Source organism: Apodemus sylvaticus, chromosome 19, assembly GCF_947179515.1.
Source record: "Apodemus sylvaticus chromosome 19, mApoSyl1.1, whole genome shotgun sequence".
Taxonomy (NCBI): Eukaryota; Metazoa; Chordata; class Mammalia; order Rodentia; family Muridae; genus Apodemus; species Apodemus sylvaticus.
In genome coordinates this window covers 9509127-9517770 of record NC_067490.1, presented here as the reverse complement: position 1 = coordinate 9517770, position 8644 = coordinate 9509127, and the positions used below count along the sequence as shown (strand labels likewise).

The window sequence follows — 8644 nt, the reverse complement described above, 5'->3', positions numbered from 1 at the left end:
AGAGGAAGGTGTCAGAGTTCTGTGTGGCTGTATTACTAAAAGCCAAGGCAGTGAAGCAAGACACTGCCATTGTCCCGTCTTAGTTTACAGCCAAGTAAGTACGTATGTATTCTCATGTGTGCATGCATATGCACATGTGTGTGTGCGTGTATGCATACAGTGTAGCAGGTAGAGGTCATGCTCACCCTGCCTGCTCTGGGCTATTTATGACCTTGTCATGTGATGTTTCTGGAAGCTCAGTTTCACATGTAGATACAAATGGACAAGCAGATCTGCAGTTTCTCTGCTACAACATTTAATTTGACCTCACTGATATGAAAGGCAATGTGGTGAAGCTCTCTTCCTCTAGGACATAAAACCTGAAGCTCCCTGTATATTATGTATATATTCTATGAAAAAAATACATACATATATATATATATGTGTGTGTGTGTGTGTATATATACACACACATATATATATACAGCTCCCTGCATGTATATATTCTATGAATGTATATATATGCACATATAGCTCCCTGTACATAATATATATATATTCTATGAATATATATAGCTCCCTATTTATATGTATATATATATATATATATATATATATATATATATATATATATACACACACACATATACAGCTCCCTGTAATATGTGTATAATATGTATATATTCTATGAATATATACATATATCTCCCTGTAATATGTTTTATGAATGTATATTTATACAGCTCCCCATATGTAATATGTATATATATCCTATGAATATATATACAGTGTCCTGTATATAATATGTATACATTATATATGTGTATATATGTGTGTGTATACATATGTAGGCATATATATACATGCACACACATAAATATATATATATATATATATTTTTTTTTAAGGCACATAGTGAAATAATGACTTTGTAGAAAACATGGAGTAGAGAAGTGTGCTGGAGCAGACAGCACAGGCTGGAATTCCATTTGGGAGCAGGTGTGTCTGTCCCTCTCTCAGCACAGGGAACTCCTGACAGACAGACAGACAGCTCAATTGAGCCTCCCAGATGTGAAGTCATCAGCATTGCATGCATTTGGCAAGAGGATCCTCTGCAAGCCAGGAGCTTCCAGTGGTAGCGTGAGGGGAAGATCCTAGCACAGCCTCACGTGAGCTCGAGATAGAGCTAGGGAACACTTCAGGGGCCTCATGTTGTTGTTCATAGTGTTCATGTTGTTCATATTGTTCACGTTGTTTTTTGTCTTGTTGTTCATGTTGTTCACGTTGTTGTTCACATTGTTGTTTATGTTGTGGTTCATGTTCACCCTGTTGTTTATATTGTTGCTCATGTTTTTCTTCATGTTGTTCACATTGTTGTTCACGTTGTTGTTCACATTGTCGTTTATGTTGTGGTTCATGTTTACCCTGTTGTTCTTATTGTTGCTCATGTTTTTGTTCATGTTGTTCACATTGTTGTTTATGTTGTGGTTCATGTTCACCCTATTGTTCATATTGTTGCTCATGTTTTTGTTCATGTTGTTAATATTGTTCATGTTGTTTTTTGTCTTGTTGTTCATGTTGTTCATGTTGTTGTTCACACTGTTGTTTATGTTGTGGTTCATGTTCACCCTGTTGTTCATATTGTTGCTCATGTTTTTGTTCATATTGTTCACATTGTTTTTCACGTTGTTCACATTGTTGTTTACATTGTTTTCATGTTGTTGTTCATGTTGTCGTTCATGTTGTTGTTCTTATGGTTGACTTCCTGTTGTTCAGTTCTTTTGTGTCTATGAAACTCTTCTCATTTCCATTAAAAAAATCAAGAAGAGGGGCTAGAATCCAGTCCCGAGTGCTTGCTGCTCTTCTAGAGAACTAAAATTTGTTTTCCACCAACCATGTCGGCTCACAACCACCTGCAACTCTAGGGAATCCAATGTCCTCTTCTGGCCTCTAAGACCAACAGCCCCCAGCACAGCAGCCAGCATGGCACACCAGCCACCATCACAGTGGCCGGGATACCACCTACCATTACCATCACAATGACAACCCCGGGACATCCCCAGGGAAACCATTAGTGGTTTGGCTAATATAGGCTTATCTCTCGGGTAGCCATCTTAGCCCCCCTCATCTGCCCCCCAAAGCCTTTGGGACTTTAGGCTCCACCCTCTAGATCCTCATAGTTTTCACCCAGGCAGGGTGTACATCGGTTTCCCAGACTGGGGTTCCATTCCCTTCCTGTGCCAGTGGTCTGCACTCAGATTCACTGTTGCACCTAATGTAGGGGGCTCCTCTCCGGGAACCATGAAAACACACGTGTAGACACGACAAGACAATCATGGCAGCAGAGCAGGACACACGACGGTGCCACCAGATGTCCAGACAGGGATGACAGAGTAGGAGTCCAGGCAGAAGGAGCCTGCTGGCTTAAGACACTTGGGAATGGATGGAATTTACAGAAGGCAATAAAATCTAAACTGGTAACATTCCCCCATTTTTCTAATCTTTATTGAGAGTGGCAGGAGCAGCCGGGACAGCCGGCAGGCCAGATGATAACCATCTGGCTTGGATTCTTGGTGCTTCTGGCACGCGCCCAGTAAACCTCCGAGTGAGAGGACTTGCAGATCCAAGCTGCATTCAGACAAACGGACTTGAAACACTCATTGGATTCCGTCGCCATAGCTGGCCCACAACCAGGAACAGAACAAAACAACAACACAGAAGTCTCCGGGAGAAGGCTGGGGTCAGGGGAAATGGCTAACTGAGGCTTGGCAAGCCCTTCGGTACATCCAGAGGCAAAGGGATAGATAGAATCTATGTCACAGTACAAACATGGACCAAAGTCCTCTGTGCGTGGGCTGAAGTTGTACAACTCTTGATAGAGGGCTGGAGACGTAGCCCAGTTGCTTTCCTAACAAGTACAAGGTTCTGAGTTCAAAACCCAGTGACATAAATTGAGCATGGGGACACACATCAGGAATAACAACACTCAGGAGAGAGAAGGAGAATCAGCTTCGGGTCATCTTTGGCTACACTGAGAGTTGGGGCCAGCCTGGGATACCTGAGACTGTGTGAAAATGAAATCAAACCAAACGCCCCTCACCCCTACATCAAACAGAACAACCACAAAAAAAAAAAAAAATAAAAAAATAAATAAAAAATAAAAAACACCTTTAAATGGAGGGAAAAGGAGGCTGGGAAAAGCCTAGGAAAAAAATCTTGGCAGTGATTCCTGGATAAGATACAGAAAACACAGGCTGTGCTGGAGATAAACTGGACTTCAGTAAAGTTAGATTCCTGTTCACCAGAGAACACGAATAAGCATCTTGTGGAATGGAAGAAACGCTTGCGAACCGCATATGTGATAAGGAGTTAACGTGTAGAGTATAATTTTAAAAAAATGGTGGAAGATTTGAATTGCCAATAGCTCCAGGCAACCGGCCAACACCAGGGTAAAAATCCCACAAGGAGAGTCATTAGGGAAATGCAAATCCAAGTCGCAGCGAGCACGGCTGCACACGGTCAGGATGGCGATTGGTAAGCCAGCGCTGACAGGGGCACGGGATAGGTGATCCATTCCCTGCAGAAGTGTGAGTGGGACAGCCACTGTGAGAAGCCGAGAATTCCTCAAGAAATAAAAATAGACCCATGTGACTCACTTCCGCTTCTGCGTAGGACCCAGAAGAATTGAAAGCAGGGGCTCAAATGGGTGCGTGTAGCCCCCACTCACAGCAAGGCTGCTCCCAGTAACTGAAGGCTGGCGAGCAAGCGGTGCAGGTGCCGCCGCTGCCGGGTGAGTGAGCGGGCGCAATGCGGACAACCGTGGCCCAACACTAGCCAGCCTGAGAGGGAAGGGAATTCCGTTGCGCCACAGCACAGATCGGTGGTTCTCACCCTTTCTACTGCCGCGACCCTTTAATATGGTTCTTCACGTCGGGGTGATTCCCTTCCCCCAACCATAAGATGATTTTCATTGCTACTTCATAACTGTAATTTTGCTATTGTTAGAAATCGTAATGTAAACAACCCTGTTTACTGAAGATTATTTGGGGAAGGGTCGCGACCCACAGGTTGAGAACCACTGGCGTAGATAACCTAGCCATAAGCCAGGCATGACAGGTTTATGTTCTGTGACTACACATACATGAAGCCCCTATAACAGGACATTTAGAAACGAGATGGACATTTGTCAGGATGGGAGGAAAGGAAGTTCAGGAGGTACACAGTATAGGTAGTGTATTTGATGCCGCTGAACCGTGCACTCTAAGATGGTTAAATAAACATATTTGAATACAACTAAAAATAGCCTAAGCATAACTTTGTATTATTTTCATTATAAAATGTTCAATTCTCACAGGCAGGGCTGGAAAGATGGCTCCGCAGTCAGGAGAACTGGCTATCCTTTCAGAGCATCCAGTTTCAATTCCCGACACCCACATGGCAGCTCACAACTGCCTGTAACTCCAGTTCCAGGGGTCCTCTTCTAGTCATAAGTGGATCACACACACACACACACACACACAGAGAGAGAGAGAGAGAGAGAGATACACAGAAATAAAAAATAAAATCTTAGCAAAAAAATTCTCGTAGGCATCCAAAGTTGGCATAAACCACACACACTGAAACGAACAGACAATTTTACTGTGGTCCTGTGTATGCTGCTGTGGCTTTGAACTGAGACTAAATAAGATGTAAGGCCACATTAGGACGTCTAAGAGAACTTGAAGTAGTTTCCAGGTCAAAGTGGTTTGCAGGATCACTTAGAGTATTTGAGAGGACTGGTTTGTTTGGTGTTTCCTGTTGGTTGTTTAAAATTCTTGAGAAATTAATACATAAGAGAATTTAAGATGTTACAGGAAAGCCTACTGACAAGAAGTAGGCAAAAAGGCAGAGCTCAGAATCGCTGAGATAACCACCCTGAGCTTGCCTGACCGGCTGAGCTGGCTTTAGACGATAAGCTGGAGAACTTTCCAGAATGTATGCTTGATGAAGTGGTGAGGGCACATAACTTCCTTGACTGCCGCAGGGCCCATTAAGATGTGTATGACAGAAACTGTCAGGAGTGAGGACTGGGGATGTGACGCGGTTCGTAAAGTGCTTGCCCAGCACACAGGACCCTGGCTTCCGTTCCCAGGCCATATAAACCAGATATAGTAGCAAGCACACGCCTGTGATCTCAGCTCTCGGGAGGCAGGAGGATCAGACACTCAAGGTCATTCTTGACTACATAGCAAGTTTCAGGCCAGCCTGGGCTATACAATGCTGTGTCAAAATCAAACAGGAAGAAAAGAAAAAAGAACCCATTATTGTGAGTGAGGGTGTTTAAGAAGTTACATGCTAGGAGGTTTACAGTAGAGTGTAACCTCCCACCTAACATCTGGGAGGACACACCTGCAACTTCACTATGATGGTGACAGCAGTCAACCTGAGGAAGTTCTCTGCAGATGACATGGGGGCGGGGGCAGGGACGGTGAGGGCTGAAGCTGGGTGTGTCTCGGAGATGCTTGGCAGCCGCCAGAGGAAATATAGTTGCGACCTGGCACAAAGGCTATGTGAAGGTTCCCAATGGAGCCCTGCAGTCACATAAAGAAGCTAACCCCAGAGTCTCCGCCTCTGAGTCAGTGGCGTGACATAGTGAGAGAAATAAAACTGTGGGCTTAAAGTTCTATTAAAACAGCAGGAGGGAACTGCTAGTGTGAGCCATGGTGGAGAAGGATCTAGTTCAAGTCCAAAGCAGAGAGTCCTTCAATGAGAAATCACGGCTTTAGCCTCGTGGAAGGTTAGATCTCACCGGAACCTGCTCGACCGTCGGAACCCGCTCGCTCGTCGGTCCTGTAAGCTCATCGGTGCATTTCCAATGTCTGGTCTTTCCATTCGTTACCTCAAGAACCTCAGCTCTCCTGTTCCCAGAGTTATATGTGGGATTTTAAATGTTGCTCGTCTGTTGTTAATCATAACAAGGTATTGTCTCTAAACCCTGCATTTTTCCCTAACCAGAATCAGGCCGCTGCCCTCAGCTTCCTAGGTCACTGAACTCCGAATCTTTGTTCCTGTGAAACCTGAGACATTGCCCTTCGTTAAGCAGCTTCAGAGCTGCAGATGAATTCCACATGGGAGACATGGTGTCACTGTGGCCCAGGCTGGCCTGGAACTCACAGCCCCCTTCTGCCTCAGCCTTCCAAGGGCTAGGATCAGAGGTCTTTCTGTCTTCAAAGGCTGTCCCAGGGGCTCTGACAAGGTGGGTTCTTTTCTTTTCTTTTTTTTTTTTCCCTTAAGATTTATTTATTTATTTTATGTATATGAGTGCACCATTGCTGTCTTCAGACACCCAGAAGAGGGCATCAGATCTCATTACAGATGGTTGTGAGGCACCATGTGGCTGCTGGGAATTGAACTCAGGACCTCTGGAAGAGCAGTCGATGCTCTTAACCATTAAGCCAGCTCTCCAGCTGGGTTATTTTCTTTAGACCATCATTTTTCTTTCTGTGTCTCTGACTGTCTCTGTAACTCTGTTTGTATCTTTTTCTCTCTCTCTGTCTCTCTCTGCAAATGTGTGTATTCATGTTTGTGTGTGTGCATGTATGTTCGTGTGTGCACATAGTGTGTTTGTGTGTGATATGTGTGTGGTATGTGTGTGTCTACGTGTGTATGTGTGTTTGTGTGTGTGTTCGCACGTGTGTGTGTATATGTGTGTGGTATGTGTGTGATATGTATGTGGTATGTGTGTGTGAATGTGTGTGTGCACACGTGTATATGTGTATGTGTGTGTGGTGTGTGTGTGCGTGTGTGTGGTATGTGTGTGTTGGTTGGGGATGCATGTGCTATTCATGCCAGGCATATAGAGGCCAGAGGTTCATGTCCAGGGACTTCCTGGATTGATCTATGCCTTGTTTTTCTCATTGCAGTTTGGCCAGCAAGCTCCAGGGATCCTCTTGGTCCAGCTTCTCCTTTGCTGGAGTTACACGTGCTTGCTGCTATAACCATCTTTACACATGGGTGCTGGGGATAAATTCCGGTAAGGAAGGGAGAGAAGGGGTGGGGGAAGAAAGACTGCTCAGGACCAAACATGCTCAAGAGCATACCCGGATGACCTACTGCCAGGCCCTGCCTCCGGAAACTTCGGCCACCTCCCAATAAGATCCATCATTCGTTGCAATCTGCATCCTGGCTGTGGATGCTGTGCAAGCACCTGCCTCAAGCCCCTCCCACCTTGACTTCTCCACTGCGACGGACTGTGTGCCCTTGAACTGTGAGCCAAGATGAAACCCTTTCTCCTTTAAGTTGCTTTTGTCAGAGTGTCAGAGTTGTACAATAGCAAACTAATCTGAAACAACTTTATGGTAACGTTCCCAAGCTGCCCCAATAAACGTGCTTTTGGGTGATGTGAGCTATGACCTCCCTGACTGAATTTTTTAAATATTTATTTATTTATTTATTTATTTATTTATTGGATTTTGGTTTTTTTCGAGACAGGGTTTCTCTGTATAGCCCTGGCTGTCCTGGAACTCACTCTGTAGACCAGGCTGGCCTCGAACTCAGAAATCTGCCTGCCTCTGCCTCCCAGAATGCTGGGATTACAGGCAGTGTGCACCGCTGCCACTGCCCAGCTGAATTTTGTTTTTTAAGATTTATTTATTTTATTTATATGAGTACACTGTAGTAGTCTTCAGACACACCAGACAAGAGCATCAGATCCCATTATAAATGGTTGTGAGCCACCATGTGGTTTCTGGGAATTGAACGCAGGACCTCTGGAAGAGCAGTCAGTGCTCTTAACCGCTGAGCCATCTCTCCAGCCCCTCCCTGACTGAATTTTATGTGTAACAATAGGGACACACTGAGTGAAAGCTGAGCAGCTGATAAGGCACCACCACGACCTCCCCCTAGCCTGTAAGGCCACCCTTCCCACAAGAATAGCTTGTTGACACAGCTGGTCTAACAGGGGGCTGTGGACCCAGCTCCTAGTCTAAAGCAGGCTAGCAGCATTGGACTTGAGCTCTTGAGATCTTGGTCATAACAGGGAAGATCACCCTATTGAAACACGAAGGATACAGAAATGATCAGACCAACCCAGGGTGAGATTGCAACATGAAAATGGTCTAGCATCCTCAGAGGCCAGCAAAGGCCTGTCTTTAGTGAGCATGCACCTGGACTTTTAATCTGCATCCATGGATGGATGGGTGTGTACAGAGTCTCCCTAGGGGAGATTTGCTTCCTGCAAATCCAAGAAGGATGACTTTGATATTCCTGTCCACGCCTCCCAAGAACTGGGATTGCAATTATGAGGCACAACGTCCAGTTTCTTGTGGTCCTGGGTACTAAATCCAGGATCTGGTGCATATTTGGTGCGTACTCTATCAACTAAACTCTATTCCCATCCTGATGTTTGCCTTTTTAATTAATTAATTGTGTAATTAGATCCATCAAAGACTTTCATTCTTTGCAATCTGTATCCTGGCTGTGGATGCTGTGCAAGTACCCACCTCAAGCTCCTCCCACCTTAACTTCTCCACTGCGCTGGACTGTGTGCCCTTGAACTGTGAGCCTTTCTCCTTTAAGTTGCTTTTGTCAGAGTGTCAGAGTTGTATAAAACAAACTAATCTGAAACAACTTTATGGTGATGTTCCCAAGCCACCCCACTAAAGCATGTTTTTTTTATTTTTTATTT

The 8644-nt window shown here is 44.7% G+C and overlaps 1 long non-coding RNA gene across 1 annotated transcript; it reads left to right on the top strand.

The window, feature by feature from the left end:
- Window positions 1–6883: 6883 nt before the first annotated feature.
- LOC127669971 (uncharacterized) lies at window positions 6884–7363 on the top strand. Its single transcript, XR_007974447.1, has 2 exons — window positions 6884–6991; window positions 7078–7363. It is a non-coding gene; the product is annotated as an uncharacterized LOC127669971 (long non-coding RNA).
- Window positions 7364–8644: the final 1281 nt, after the last annotated feature.